The following is a 16,171-nucleotide window of genomic DNA, read 5'->3' on the forward strand; positions in this document are numbered from 1 at the left end:
CGTCTCGTAATTAATTAATAATTGGGAGAAGAGCTTCGAAAGTAATCCAGTGAAAATTGATCATTGAATCCCCCCTCTCAAATTCTTTCAAAGCAGTGGTGAAATCCAAATTTTTCTACTACTGTTTCCGTGGGCGTGGCTTGGTGGGCGTGGTGTGGCATGGTGGGTGTGGCTTGGTGGGCATGGCTTGGTGGGCGTAGTGGGGGAAGGATACTGCAAAATGCCCATTCCCACCCCACTCCTGGGGAAGGTTACTACAAAATCCCCATTCCCTCCGCACTCCAGGGGAAGGTTACTGCAAAATCCCCATTCCCTCCCCACTCCTCGGGGAAGGTTACTGCAAAATCCCCATTCCCTCCCCACTCCTGGGAGAAGGATATTGCAAAATTTCCATTCCCATCTCACTCTGGGACCAGCCAGAGGTGGCATTTGCCGGTTCTCTGAACTACTCAAAATTTCCGCTACCGGTTCTCCGAACTGCTCAAAATTTCCGCTACTGGCTCTCCAGAACCTGTCAGAACCTGCTGGATTTCACCCCTGTTTCAAGGGCAGCGCAAGGATGGTGTACATTTAAAGATTGTGTACTGTTGAAGCAAACTCGGGATAGCCCTTGGCACGCCTTGGTGCAACATGGAAACCAGAAAATCTCTCCGTGCCAAACCTCAGCCTTTGCTGGATACCAAAACCCCAGTATTCCTCATTCACATACAATAAATTGTATTGACCTGAAATCCTTCCCCTTCCACTGTAAACACACCGAGCCTAAAATTAAGTATGTGTCGGGTGGTTGAAGAGAGATCTCCATTGGCCAAGGAGAAACTCACCTCCTTCAATGAAGTTCTGTTTTTGAACAGTTCACGGTTTCTTTTTTTTCCGTCTGAAGAAGAGGACAGTGTGAAAGGCCAAGGAGGGCTATTTCCAGAAAGAGTGGAAATTATTCTATCCCTTTTTGATGCCAGGATTATTTCTTTTTTCCAGACTGGGGGGGGAGTGGGGGGGGGGAAGCATTCCTGTAACAATGGGCCTTGTGTTTGGAAGAACCCAAGAGCCATCACTTCAAAGTCAGGGCCCCATCTGAGGGAAGCCCCAGAAGTAATGATGAAAGCATCTGTCTAGAGGACATGAGGCAACGTGTTACATACCGTACTTTTCGGAGTAGAAGACACACTTTTTTTCCCCCCTAAAAGAGAGTGGAAATGTTGGTGCGTCTTATAGACCAAATACAGCCATTTTTTGGCCTCCCGAAACCCTACTCCGTGTGTCCCGTTTTCGCCAAAAAACCAGGCCCGTTTTTCACAAAAACTGAATGTGCGGAGGGTTTGGGAGGCCTGCGGAGTGCTCCTGGGGGCTGGGGAGGGCAAAAACGCAATGCGTAGGGGGTTGGAAGGCCAAAAACAGGCCCATTTTTTCACAAAAACGGGCCCGTTTTTCGCAAAAATGGGATGCGCAGAGAGTTTGGGAGGCCTGAAGAGTGCTCCTGGGGGCCGGGGAGGGCAAAAATGTGACACATGGGGGGATTTCTGGAGGCAAGTTGTTCCACTGATTAATTGTTCTAACTGTCAGGACATTTCTCCTTAGTTCTAAGTTGCTTCTCTCCTTGATAAATGCCATTAAACTATCTTATGGTACAATGTTTAATGACAGCCAGATAATGGGTATGTAATTGAGGGGAAGGGTCTTCTGAAGTCAAATAACTTATCTTTGACCACAGAAAGTCGTTCCTGTAAACTTTCTGGCAGCTCCAAAGATTGGGAGGAATTGTTAGGGCTAAGTTAACTTTCTGATGGATGTTTACTATTTTTAAAAAGGACTCCAAGTTAGGCAGAGGACCTATTACTTAATAAGTGCACTTAAGCATCTAATTGCATGCATCTGGGTAATCACGATTAGACATAGTCAATTAAACCCACAGTTGTAAAGCACTTTAAATGGCCAAGCTTTGCCCCGTACTGAGTAAGTAAATAAGGAGGGAGATATTAAAATGCAAATTCTCAATACGGAGGAACAATTAACCAGGAGGGAAGAGCTTCAACTCCTAAGTTTATTGTCTAAAACAGAAATGTATTTCTTTCCAGGAACAGACTAACATCCTATAATGGACTTTAAAAAAAAAAAAAAAAAAAATTGGCTCGTCGTTATGGATTGAAACAGCAGGATTGAGGATTGTTCTACCACATCTGTGTTTTTAAATGACATAAACAAAAAAAAAATCACATGTGCATCCTTTGTTCTCAATTCTCATTAGTTTTGTCCTCTAAAGGACTTCCAAAGATTATATCTGCACAGAATAACATCGGTGGTGGACCTTTGTGAAGCTGTGAGTAGGAGAACAGATTTAGTGCTGGTTCTGTCAAGTCACCAAATCAAAATAACAGAGTTGGAAGGGACTTTGGAGGTCTTCTAGTCCAATCCTTTGCTGAGGCAGGAAGACCTATATCATTGGAGACAAATGGTTGTCCAATCTCTTATTTAAAAACTCCAGTGATGGAGCACTCACAACTTCTGGAGGGAAAGTCCTTCCACTGATTAATGGAAAATTCTCCTTAGGAATTTCTCCTTAGTTCTAGCTTGCTTCTCTTCTTGATAAGTTTCCATCCATTGCTTCTTGTCCTGCCCTCAGGTGCTTTGGAGAATAGCTTGACTCCCTCTTCTTTGGGGCAGCCCCTGAGATATTGGAAGACTGCTATCATGTCTTCCCTAGTCCTTCTTTTCATTAAACTAGACATATCCAGTTCCCGCAACTGTTGAAACCCGTATCGTTTGCCAAGTCCAGAAGAAAAGCTTGTCGCATCTTAAGAGGAGGAAAAAAATTGAGATGTGATTTTCTTTTTTTGCTTTTTAAAGGCCTCCTGGCCTCCATCTGAATTGATTGGCATAGGATTCCAGAGAATCAAGAAGATCTGAACAAAGCCAGATTCCAGGCACTTCAACTGATGGTTTTAGGTACGTGAATCTGTCCTTGGAAAATGGAGGGGTGAAAAATGAAGGATCTCTAGAGGGTCAACAGGTTACTCTAGGCTTGTCCTACTAGAGAGGACCAAATCTTGAACTTAAAAGAAAATTGAAAGCATGTGCGTGGTAACCTGATTACAGTGACTTCAGCATCCTTGTTTCCGGTATGTTCCTTCTTGCGAGAAGTGGGTGATTTTTTATTTTTATTTTGATTTATATGCCGCTCTTCTCCAGAGACTCAAGGCGGCTTACAAGGTGTTAAGCAATAGCCTTCATACTTTTGTATATTTATAAAGTCAGCTTATTGCCTCCACAAACCGGGTCCTCATTTTACCTACCTTAGAAAGGATGGAAGGCTGAGTCAACCTTGAGCCTGGTGAGAATTGAACTCGCAGTAATTGCAGGCAGCTGGAAGCTAAATACTACCTTTAACAGTAGCATTAGTCTGCTGCGCCACTCAGGCTCCTACTCAGGATGATGTTCTTATTTCTAGTTTTGGAAATGTTGGGGGTATCTTAAGAAAGAGCAGTCTTTCGTTTTTAATGCACATTCTCTCCTGCATAACCATGTTGAGGAGTCCATGCTGGTTGTTGCTAAGGGAAGTTAGAAATTGAATTTGAAATGTTAAAAGATTTCAGGCTGAAGAAAGCTTGTCTGAAGTGTGGAACTTGCCAAGGAAACAAAACAACTCCCTGAAATAGATGGAGAGCTATTCTCTTTCATGGTGCCACCATCAAATCCAAGCTCAATTGTGGGATTCAAGAAGATGGCAATATTTTCCCAAAGAGCCTTCTCCCGCCGATACTACCAATTATCCAAGTTTTTCCACATCACAAACTGGATCCCAAACGACACGGATGGTCTTAAAGAATCTCCTGAACTTCAGCTGACCTACCGCTCAACTTCAGACTGGTCATGAAGCTCAATCTCTGAAGACCAAGGAATTGTTCCTTTCCGCACGGATAGACCGAAGCTCTTTTGCCAACATTGGCTTTGGATGTTTGAAGCTACCAGAATTGATGGGTTGGGCTAACCCATATTTTCCTTTGGCAGGGACTATACACATTTACTGGAAGGAACGGCCTGATGGGAAAAAAAATATCTTCCAAGAATGAGGGCTTTTTGGTACCACTGATACGCACCATCAATGCGTGTAGACAGTGGTGGGATTCGAATAATTTAACAACCGATTCTCTGCCCTAATGACCGGCTCGGTGGGCATGGCCATGGTGGGCATGGCCAGGGGGTGTGACAGGCAACACTCGGCCTCCTGCACCCCCCCGGGAGCAAAAATGGGTGGCAGGGGGGCACTGTGCCCCTGCACCCCATTTTGGGCCTAGTAGGCCTCCCTGCAGCCTCCTGGGAGTGAAAACGGGCTAAAGGGAGGGGCCGTGCCACACACTCCCGTTTGGGCCTGCACTTACCTGGGAGCCAAAATGGAGCACATGGGGACTCCTGGAAGCGGCAGGGTGGGAAGGGACAGGAACGGGCCAGACAGCAATTTAACTACTGGCCCGAACCGGCTGAATCCCACCACTGCGCATAGAGTTTCGCATAGTTGTAAGGAAACGGACTATTACTGTGAAAATCCGCCATGACTCTATAGAACATCCGTAGCTTTTCTGAATTTTTTCCCTTCTATAAAATGTCAATTTTTTTCTGTATGTTCTAATTTTATGTAAGTCCCTTTGATATAGGCTTTCTAAAAATGCAACCACCCTCCACATGCACACAATTAAACTCTTGTTCTAGGGTGCAAGCTTCAGGGGTATGCTCTCTCTCTTCCCCCCCCAACACGAAAAATTATGTGGATTTTTGAGTGGAAAAAGACACACTCAAGTGTGTTCTGTTTAGAAGGAAATGCTGAGGGTCTCACAAACCTCACACAGACGTGCAAGGTGGGCTTGTTTTTGCAGGTCTAAGAGCGGCGAGAAGAGAAGGGATCGAGAAGGACCCAACGTTGCTTACCTCTGTAGGGTTCCATGGAGAACCTCGCCTTCTGCTTTTTCTTCAAGTGGTTAAACATGAATCCACCTAAAACGTTTGGTATGAAAGAAGAAGGGTGGCCAAAGGTTTAGAAATTTAAGGGTTCATTTCAAGTTCATTGGCTCAATTGCTCCCAAAATATCTTGATTGGAAACGGGAGGACTATTCTGTCATCAAGGGAGTTTTGGCCAACATCATAAGAAAACAATTCATTGAAAGCTATAGGTTCTCTCTCTCTCTCTCTCTCTCTCTCTCTCTCTCTCTCTCTCTCTCTCTCTGTGTGTGTGTGTGTGTGTGTGTGTGTGTGTGTGTATGTCTCTCTCTCTCTCTCTCTTTCTCTCCTTCTCCCTCCCTCCCCCTCCCTCTCCCTGCCTCCTTCCCTCTCTCTGTGTATGTCTCTGTCTCTCTCTGTCTCTCTGTCTCTCTGTCTCTCCCTCCCTCCCTCTCTCTCTGTCTCTGTGTCTCTGTCTCTCTGTGTGTGTGTCTCTCTCTCCCTCCCTCCCCCTCCCCTCCCTCCCTCTCTCTCTGCCTCTGTGTGTGGGTGTGGGTGTCTTCTCTGTCTGTCTGTCTGTCTCTGTCTCCCTCCCTCTCTCTCTCTCCCTCCTTCCCCTCCCTCCCTCTCCCTCCCTCTCTCAGTCACTCTCTTTCTCTGCCTGTCTCTGTCTCTGTCTCTGTCTCCCTCTCCCTCCCTCCCCCCCCTCTCTAAAAGTAAATCAGGAGCAGATGAGAAGCTGTTCATTCAAATACAGTGGATTAATATAAATTTTTTTAAACTAGCACAGCTCTTCTTAATCAATGAGTTTTGTCTCTCAACAACCAGAAAAGAGAGAGAGAGAGAGAGAGAGAGAGAACCGCTCGGAGAAAGACTATTTTTGAAAAGAACGCAATGGAAGGTAATGGTCTCTATTATGTTTCTCACTCTCTCAATTTTTTCTCTCCCAAGAGTAGAATATGCCCTTTTAATATTTCCTAAAATATCTCATTTTCCTAGGAGAGGGGTGGGTGCTACGTTCCTACAGGGAAGCCGTATGCTCCCTCCGATATTGGGGTAGACCAGAAAAACACTTAATCTCTCCCCTGGCGCAAGCTGATAAAGGGAGGAGAACTTGTGGCTCAGAGGTTAATACAACTGCCTAACATGCAGGCAGCCCAAGTTCAAATCCGAGTAAGGGTATGGCTAGCTAACGAGAGCTAAATAGCTTGAAATAGATCTATACTGGTCTCCCTTTATTTCTTTATCAGCAAATATAAATTTGATATATATATTCTTCCTTTCTTTCCTTCTTCATTTCTTGAAGTCCACCAATCTCAGTTGAAGACCAAAAAGGATATATTTCAGATAAAAGAATTGGAGTTTTAAAAATGGTATTCAAAACAAAAGTCTGCATTTCAGCTAGGTCATTTCCAATATTTCATGCGAAGGCTGAGTTGACACCTTAAATCTGATGTAACCAAGCACAACCCTAGCATTCACATTATAAATTATGCCCAAACCCAAACCCCAAATGATGGCCTAACATGATGCATAGTGCAATATACTGTACTAAGACCATGGCGGGCGTAAATGGCAATCTAATATCTTATAGAAACTCAGCCTTTGTATCTATCCAACCTGTCTCTCTCCTACAAGTGAAACGTCTTCAAGGAAAAATGAAGGCCAGTTGCCTCTTGAAAAAGCATCTTTTGGGACAATGGGATGAAGAAGCAACATTTACGAGCTCCTGGAGAAAAAGCGAGGTATAAATCTAACAAATATTTTTTTAAAAAACACAATAACTATTCAGATGAAACCCGGGGAGTTGAAGAGAGAGTTAAATGAAAATCCCCTCTTCCCCTCTTTTTCTAGCCAGAAATAAATAGCTATAACTTCAGACAAGCAACTACATGCTGGAAACGTTGCCACTGAAAAGGCAAGTCAAACCTGGCTGCATTTTTATTAATCCATCATTCGGGTTATTACATGCCAGTCTTTCTCCACCACATCCTGTCTCCTCCCTTGCTCAGCGGTTACAAAATAATAATTTTGGTATCATTTGGATGAACTTTTGCCAATTCTTAGTTTTCTTGTCATTTTTTTTTAAAGGAATTGGAATTGGATTGCTGTGTAGGTCCAGGGAGGGAGGGAGGGAGGGAGGGAGGGAGGAAGGAGGAAGAAGAGAGAAGGAGGGAGGGAAGGAAGGAAGGGAGAAGAAGAAGAGAGAAGGAGGGAGGGAGGGAAGGAAGGTAGAGGGGAGGAGAGAAAAGAAGGGGGAGGAAGGAAGGAAGGAAGGAAGGGGGAAGAAGAGAGAAGGAAGGAAGGAAAGAGGGAAGGAAAGGAGAAGAAAGGAGAGAAAAGAATGGCGGGAGGGAGGGAGGGGGAAGAAGAGAGAAGGAGGGAGGGAAGGAAGGGAGAAGAAGAGAGAAGGAGGGAGGGAAGGAAGGAAGGGAGAAGAAGAAGAGAGAAGGAGGGAGGGAGGGAAGGAAGGTAGAGGGAAGGAGAGAAAAGAAGGGGGAGGAAGGAAGGGAGGGAGGAAGGAAGGAAGGGGGAAGAAGAGAGAAGGAAGGAAGGAAAGAGGGAAGGAAAGGAGAAGGAAGGAGAGAAAAGAATGGTGGGAGGGAGGGAGGGGGAAGAAGAGAGAAGGAGGGAGGGAAGGAAGGAAGGGAGAAGAAGAGAGAAGGAGGGAGAGAGGGAAGGAAGGTAGAGGGAAGGAGAGAAAAGAATGGAGGGAGGGAGGGGGAAGAAGAGAAGGAGGGAGGGAAGGAAGGGAGAAGAAGAGAGAAGGAGGGAGGGAAGGAAGGAAGGGAGAAGAAGAAGAGAGAAGGAGGGAGGGAGGGAAGGAAGGTAGAGGGAAGGAGAGAAAAGAAGGGGGAGGAAGGAAGGGAGGGAGGAAGGAAGGAAGGGGGAAGAAGAGAGAAGGAAGGAAGGAAAGAGGGAAGGAAAGGAGAAGGAAGGAGAGAAAAGAATGGTGGGAGGGAGGGAGGGGGAAGAAGAGAGAAGGAGGGAGGGAAGGAAGGAAGGGAGAAGAAGAGAGAAGGAGGGAGAGAGGGAAGGAAGGTAGAGGGAAGGAGAGAAAAGAATGGAGGGAGGGAGGGGGAAGAAGAGAGAAGGAGGGAGGGAAGGAAGGGAGAAGAAGAGAGAAGGAGGGAGGGAAGGAAGGAAGGGAGAAGAAGAAGAGATAAGGAGGGAGGGACGGAAGGAAGGTAGAGGGAAGGAGAGAAAAAAGGGGGGAGGAAGGAAGGAAGGAAGGGGAAGAAGAGAGAAGGAAGGAAGGAAAGGGAAGGAGAGGGAAGGAGAGAAAAGAATAGAGGGAGGGAGGGAGAAGAAGAGAGAAGGAGGGAGGGAAGGAAGGAAGGGAGAAGAAGAGAGAAGGAGGGAGGGAAGGAAGGAAGGGAGAAGAAGAGAAGGAGGGAGGGAAGGAAGGAAGGTAGAGGGAAGGAGAGAAAAGAATGGAGGGAGGGAGGGGGAAGAAGAGAGAAGGAGGGAGGGAAGGAAGGAAGGGAGAAGAAGAGAAGGAGGGAGGGAAGGAAGGAAGGTAGAGGGAAGGAGAGAAAAGAATGGAGGGAGGGAGGGGGAAGAAGAGAGAAGGAGGGAGGGAAGGAAGGAAGGTAGAGGGAAGGAGAGAAAAGAATGGAGGGAGGGAGGGGGAAGAAGAGAGAAGGAGGGAGGGAAGGAAGTAGGGAAGGGAAAGAGAAGGAAGGAGAGAAAAGAAAGGAGGGAGGGAGGGAGGGAGGAAGGAAAGAAAGAAGGAAGGAAGGAAGGAAGGAAGGAAGGAAGGAAGGAAGGAAAGAAGAAAGGAAGGAAGGAAGGTCTTTGGTTTCCTAGTCTGGTCTACCTTGAAGAGTTTATGGGATGTGCTAAGATCTTCCTTCTCCCAATCTTATATTATGGCCTGGGGTCTTCAATAAATTAGCTGTGTCTAGGTCTTCTGAGTCCAGGGCATCTCTTAGCCAGGATATCATACTCCTTTGTATGCATGGAAACCCTTCATCTACAGTTGCTACCTTTTGATGGCCTTCAACTTTCGTTTCAAGACTAGGCATCTTCTCCAATGACCTTTTTAAAAGCAGTTTTTACTGTCGGTTCGGGTGAATAGGTAGTAAAAAAATGCTTTAAAAAAGTAAACAAAAAAGGCTCGGATGATCGCGCGGCACAGCTGTGATCGTCTGAGCCTTTTTTTTTTTTTACTTTTTTAAAACATTTTTTTTACGACCTATTCGCCCGAACCGGTAGTAAAAAAAATGCTTTAAAAGTTAAAAAAAAAGTTCCGACGATCGTGCGTCGCTTAGCTGATTGTTGGAACTTTTTTTTAATGTTTTTTTCAGCAAACCAGTAGCATTTTGTACTACCGGTTCAGGTGAACCGGCCTGAACCGGTAGCATTTCACCCCTGCCATAATCCCTTGCAGGGTGGAGTCTGGGCAACTAAATGGAGCTAGCAGAATGTTTTAATGGCCAGATGCCTTTCCTGTCGCCAATGAGGAGTTTTGTTCAGCGGATATATTTCTCATTGTACCCAGAGAGAGAAATATCTGCCTCTACCTAGGATCAAACTCCCAGCCTCCTGATTGTGAGGCGAGAGCTCCACCTCTAGGCCACCGCACCACTCCAACATTAGCGCAGGTTGTTCTTCTAATATTAGCATTAACCCTGATGGAGACGGCTCCGGGCAACATTCCTCCATCTAATGGCAACCAAAGCTTGGTGAACCACCTGGTTGAACCTGGGTCGTAAATTAGGCTGGAGGATTTAAAACGGGAAGGGAACATAATACCCGTGGCATCGTCAGCAACGGAGACAGAATAAAGTTTGCTATGGGATGCACGGTAGAAATCCTGTGAAATACCTGGAGGGTTGCAACGTATCTAGAGAGCTTCCATTATCTTGCCAAAGGGATTAATATTAATGCAGCCTCCCGCTCAGCAGATGGAAAAGAGAGTGGTCCATTAAGACGGGGTGGATAAATATCCGAAATTGCTACATACTTCTGTAAATGGAAAGCATGTTTCTCAAAGCTTGGGGTGGGGGGTGGGGGTGAATGATGAAAGATAAATAATGCAGTTGTAATCGTAAGTCTTCATTCCTCGGCTCCGTTTTTGCTGACACGGGATTGACCCTTTGAATATCTTGTTTGTTTGTTTGTTTTGTTTTGTTTTGTTTTAATTCGATTTATATGCCGCCCTTCTCCGGAGACTCAGGGCGGCTTACAGTGCGTTAAGCAATAGCCTTCATACTTTTGTATATTTATACAAAGTGAGCTTATTGCCCCCACAAACTGGGTCCTCAATTTACCCACCTTAGAAAGGATGGAAGGCTGAGTCGACCTTGAGCCTGGCGGGATTCGATCTTACTTTAATTGCAGACAGCTGGAGTTAAATTACAATGCATTAGTCTGCTGAGCTATCCAGGCTCCTATCTCCATATCTTGACCTCTGATCATGCTAGCTTCTCTCAAAAGAAGCTGTCAAAAGAGAGATCTAATTTTCTGCATCCAGAGTGCCCAGTAGCATGATTGGAAATGATTATAAATCAAGCTGGAAGAGAACTGAGATTCTCACCATGGGAGGAATGGATGGCGGAAATGTCCCAATCTGGAGGAAATAGCAAAATGGATGCGTTTGGTCAGGGAGAAAACAATAAATGGATTCTGGACAGAAGAGGATATTCGTAACTCAGGGTTCAACTGGTACTTGGTGATCTCTGAGCTTGGCGTTTTTCTGACAGACGTTTCATAACCCAACTGGGTAATGTTATCAGTGCTAGAATGGAGTGGAGTGTGTGGAGAGGAGGAGGAGGAGGAGGAGGAGGAGGAGGAGGAGGAGAATTGTAGGGCCCTTGGTGCTCTCTGAGCTTGGAGATTCTCTTGCAGATGTTTCATGACCCAACTAGGTAACATTATCAGTGCTAGAATGAAGGGGGTGTGTGGAGAGGAGGAGGAGGAGGAGGAGGAGGAGGAGGAGGAGGAGGAGGAGGAGGAGGATTGTAGGGCCCTTGGTGCTCTCTGAGCTTGGAGATTCTCTTGCAGATGTTTTGGGCCTAGCAGGCCTCCCTGAATCCTTCTGGAACAAAAAGCGGAGCATGGAGGGTGTGGCATCCCCCATCCCCCACACATGCATGCGTGATCCCTCCTGGTCATCCCCCCCATGCATACATGCACATTTCCCGCATGCGTGGCAGAGACCCGAAAACCAGCTGGCCAGCGGGAGGCACTCATGCATGCATGGTGGAGCTGACCTAGGGCAACAGCTTGCGTGCCCACAGAGATGTCTCCGCGTGCCACAGGTGGCACGCGTGCCATATGTTCACCATCACGGTTCTAACGTGTCCATTGGAACAGTGGGATGGAGAAAGAGAAGGCAAAGGAGAAGAAAGAAGAAAGAGAAGGAATAGCAAACAGGAGGAAAGGAGAGAGCAGGAGGAAAAGAAATCAAGAAAAGAAGGAATAGTAAACAGGAGGAAAGGAGAGAAGGAGAGGAAGAGGAGAAGGAGAGATAACTGAAGGTCACGTACATTCTTCACATCTGCATGATACATGATAGCAGCCAGTTGCATTCAAAAATATGGGCAGATCTGTTAGTATATCGATAGGCAATTCTAGTGCTTTCGGAAAACTGGGAAAACTCACAAAACTTCCAGGGAGTAGATAGTGAGAAACCACATCTACAATCCACAGAAAACTGCAAATACCATCAGCTGAGCTGAAGGACGTCTTTAATTTATGTCTTATAGCTCACCATTTTTATAGCAGAGTGTTTTAGTTGAGCAGCAGAACTCCAAGGAATAAATTAAGTGAGCAGGCAAATAATGTTCTCGGGCCCTTAAATAGCCATTTTGTTCAAGGCATCCCTTTTGACAGTTTCACAGCTTATTAGCCACGAAAATACAGAAAATTGGACTTTTTTCTTTTTTAGCTTCGAGCTTCACGCTTAGATCTCACATTCAAAGGCCTCCTGTGCTAATAATGGATTGTGACCTTCAATTCTGTCTCATAAATTAAGAATCAAGACTTCCCTCTCAAGACGCATCGTTTGTAGCACCTGGTAAATGAACTTTGATAAAGAAGAAATAGGAAATTTGCTTGGAATATTTTCCCAGGAGCGAGGGAACTCAGCATCATACATTGAAGGACGGGGGCAAGGAGAGTCCCTCAAATGGGTCAGCAGGAATTCCAGGAGTGAAATCCAGCAGGTTCTGGCAGGTTCTGGAGAACTGGTAGCGAAAATTTTGAGTAGTTCAGAGAACCGGCAAATATCACGTCTGGCTGGCCCCAGAGTGAGGTGGGAATGGAGATTTTGCAATATCCTTCCCGTGCCATGCCCACCAAGCCATGCCCACCAAGCCACACCACGCCCACCAAGCCACGCCCACAGAGCCAGTAGTAAAAAAAAATTGAATTTCACCACTGAGGAATTCCCAGATCAGCCATCTGAATTTGAAATATTCGGTTCACGCATGTGCTGCCCCATAGCGAGGTGTGTTGAAAATAGCTGCGCATTCCTTTCGGTGTTATGACAACTGCAGGGTTTTTTTTGCAAGCAGCCGGAGAAGACGTTTTCAAAACCTTTCTCTGCTTCCACTTTACTCCACTCCAGTATAGTACAGTAACTGGGGAGAGGGGGGGACCTCTCCGTTCCTGGAGGACCGTTGCTCCAACACTGTATAGCCTCTTTGTGGAAGACCTCGCATACACACTTGTCCAAAAAAAAAAAAAAAAAGAACGATGAAAGAAAAGAAGAGGGCTGGACGGAGCTTAAAAGAAGCGAGGGAGGAAAATGAGGTGGGGATTGGTAGGGGGTTAGACGGCAACGAAAGCAGGTCGGGTTACCAACTTTGGGAGACAAAGGGGATCAAAGACTGCGAAGCCAAGAAGACATCAAAGCCCAACGTAAGCATCAAGGATAGAATAGACTAGCATTCTTTATTGGCCAAGTGTGATTGGACGCACAAGGAATTTGACTTGGTGTATTCGCTCTCGGTGTACATAAAAGAAAAGATACATTCGTCAAGAATCATAAGGTACAACACTTAATGATAGTCATAGGGTACAAATAAGAAGAATAGAATAGAATAGAATAGAATAGAATAGAATAGAATAGAATAGAATAGAATAGAATAGAATAGAATAGAATAGAATAGAATAGAATAGAATAGAATAGAATTCTTTATTGGCCAAGTGTGATTGGATGCACAAGGAATTTGTCTTGGTGCATAGACTCTCAGTGTACATAAAAGAAAAGATACATTGGTCATGAATCATAAGGTACAATACTTAATGATAGTCATAGGGTATAAATAAGAATAGAATAGAATAGAATAGAATAGAATAGAATAGAATAGAATAGAATAGAATAGAATAGAATAGAATAGAATAGAATAGAATAGAATAGAATAGAATAGAACAGAACAGAATAGAATAGAATAGAATAGAATAGAATAGAATAGAATTCTTTATTGGCCAAGTGTGATTGGATGCACAAGGAATTTGTCTTTGGTGCATATGCTCTCAGTGTACATAAAAGAAAAGATACATTGGTCACGAATCATAAGGTACAATACTTAATGAAAGTCATAGTGTACAAATTAGAATAGAATAGAATAGAATAGAATAGAATTCTTTATTAGAATATAATAATATAAATATAAAAATATTTTATATTTTTATATTTGTATTAAAATAAATATATATTAAAAATAAAATAACATAAAAAATGCAAATAATTTTTCCGCGGACTACCAAAATTTTCTCAGAGACCACCAGTGGTTCACGGACCACCCGTTGGCGACCGCTGCTTTAGAAGGCCCAACTTTGAAGCTGGAGACCAGCCTGCTCTCTCTGTGGGACCTTTCTCCCACCCTGAGATGTACACATCGGGACACACCAGGTTGTATCGGCATAAAATAAAGCTTGGAGAAGTTCTCCTCAGCCTTCGAGCTGTCCCTCCAGCAAGATGCAGGAAGCCAGCGAGAAGAGGAATGTCCCGTGGGCGGGTGGGTGGCCAGACCGAACATCAGGACTTCAATGGAGGCCTTTCATCTCTTCCAGTCCAATCGGCCCTTTTGTTCCCAAGTCCACCTCCTGGTCTCGCCAAGAGTTTGGCAACCGTTTTCCAGCTTCGTCGTCACTCTGCCAAAGCTTTTCCCCCCCATCCCCCGCCCCTTTACCCCCTGGCATCAGTGAGGCAAGTGTCTGATCCTCAGGCAGACATGACTCTTGGCAGAAGAAAGTCCATGTCATGGAGCGGGTTTTCCTTTTTAGACCACCCCCAACCCCCCACTCAGAACCACAGACATCCTCTTTTCATTTCCTGTGGTTGGGAGGAGAGGTGGTTGCACAGAGTAGAAAGCAGGACTTGTATATTTGCTCATCTCTCAACCCCCATCCCCTTTCTCCTCCTCCTTCTTCTTCTTCTCTCTCTCTCTCTCTCTCCCTCCCCTTCCCCATCCCTCTCCCTCTCTCTACTTCCCTCTTTTCTATGTATGTATGTATCTATCTATCTATCTCTATCTACCTACCTACCTACCTATCAATCCTTCTTCTCCTCCTCCTCCTCCTTCTCACTCTCTCTCCCTCCCTCTCCCTTTCCCCATCCCTCTCCCTCCCTCCCTCCCTTATATCTATCTATCTATCTATCTATCTATCTATCTATCTATCTATCTATCTATCTATCTATCTTCCTCCTCCTCCTCCTCCTCCTCCTCCTTCTCCCTCTCCCTCTCCCCATTCATCTCCCTCCCTCCCTCTCTTATATCTGTCTGTCTGTCTATCTATCTATCTATCTATCTATCTATCTATCTATCTATCTATCTATCCTTCTTCTCCTCCTCCTCCTCCTCCTCCTTCTCCCTCTCCCTCTCCCCATTCCTCTCCCTCCCTCCCTCTCTTATATCTGTCTGTCTGTCTGTCTATCTATCTATCTATCTATCTATCTATCTATCTATCTATCTATCTATCTATCTATCTATCTATCCTTCTCCTCCTCCTCCTCCTCCTCCTCCTTCTCCCTCTCCCTCTCCCCATTCCTCTCCCTCCCTCCCTCTCTTATATCTGTCTGTCTGTCTGTCTGTCTGTCTGTCTGTCTGTCTATCTGTCTGTCTGTCTGTCTGTCTGTCTGTCTGTCTGTCTGTCTCATCTATCTACCATCTACCATCTATATCTATCCTTCTTCTCCTCCTCCTCCTCCTTCTCTCTCTCCCTCTCCCTCTCCCTTTCCCTTTCCCCATCCCTCTCCCTCTCCCTTCCTCTCCCCCTCTCTCTCCTATTCTTCCTCCCCCTTCTCGACAGAATAGAATGGAAGGGAAGGGAAGGGAAGGGAGGGGAGGGGAGGGGAGAAGAGAAGAGAAGAGAAGAGAAGAGAAGAGAAGAGAAGAGAAGAGAAGAGAAGAGAAGAGAAGAGAAGAGAAGAGAAGAGAAGAGAAGAGAAGAGAAGAGAAGAGAAGAGAATTCTTTATTGGCCAAGGGTGATTGGACACACAAGCAATTTATCTTTGGTGGATATGGGGACTTGGTAATAAAAGGAACCAGTCAGCAACAGAGTAAGTTCTTTCCAAATGGCCTAACACACCATGCCAAAGCCTACAGTCAATCTTCCAGCAGCATTGGGGGAAAGCCAATGGGGATCACCAGGGAATTTTCAAGGATGACTTTGTCTCTTGTCCCCAGTCTTGCAGACAGACCGTGCCTCTCCTGTCTTCTCCACCGCGGTCTTTCTTCAGACACGAAGGGACCATGAGTCTCTGCTTCATTGGAAATGGTCCTTCTTGAAGGCAATCCTCTGTCCTAGAACACAGAATGGTCCTCCCTCCCATCCTAACCCTAATTCCCAGCAGACGAGGCCAGGATAGGCAAAACTGATAAGATGACAGTTAGCTGGTCAAACTCTGGTAGTTGATCAACATCTGTAGCATCCCCTGTTCTTCCACCAGAAGTTGCCCTCTTTCTAGAGTTGTTCTTCAGCCAAAGTAGCAGGTTGTTGTGGCTCCGTTGCCTGAGCCTGGGCTATCGACAGATGCAGACTCTGAGAGTGAGGGAGAGGAGTTGGCAAGGCCTCCCTCTCCAGGACCCTCCACTCTGGCAATGCCTCCGGAGGACACCGAAGGCCAAGAGATAGGCCCAGAGCCAAGCATGTCCCTGCAGCCACAGGTGGACAGCGACGAAGGAGATAAGTGCTGGCTGGATCCTCAACAGCAGCACAGGGAGAAGCGTGCGCAGCAGAGGGGAAGGCATGTCAGAGATTAGCTGAGTCACTGGACCACACCC

This window comes from Pantherophis guttatus, chromosome 14, assembly GCF_059756535.1.
Source record: "Pantherophis guttatus breed Tessera chromosome 14, ASM5975653v1, whole genome shotgun sequence".
NCBI classification, from domain to species: Eukaryota; Metazoa; Chordata; class Lepidosauria; order Squamata; family Colubridae; genus Pantherophis; species Pantherophis guttatus.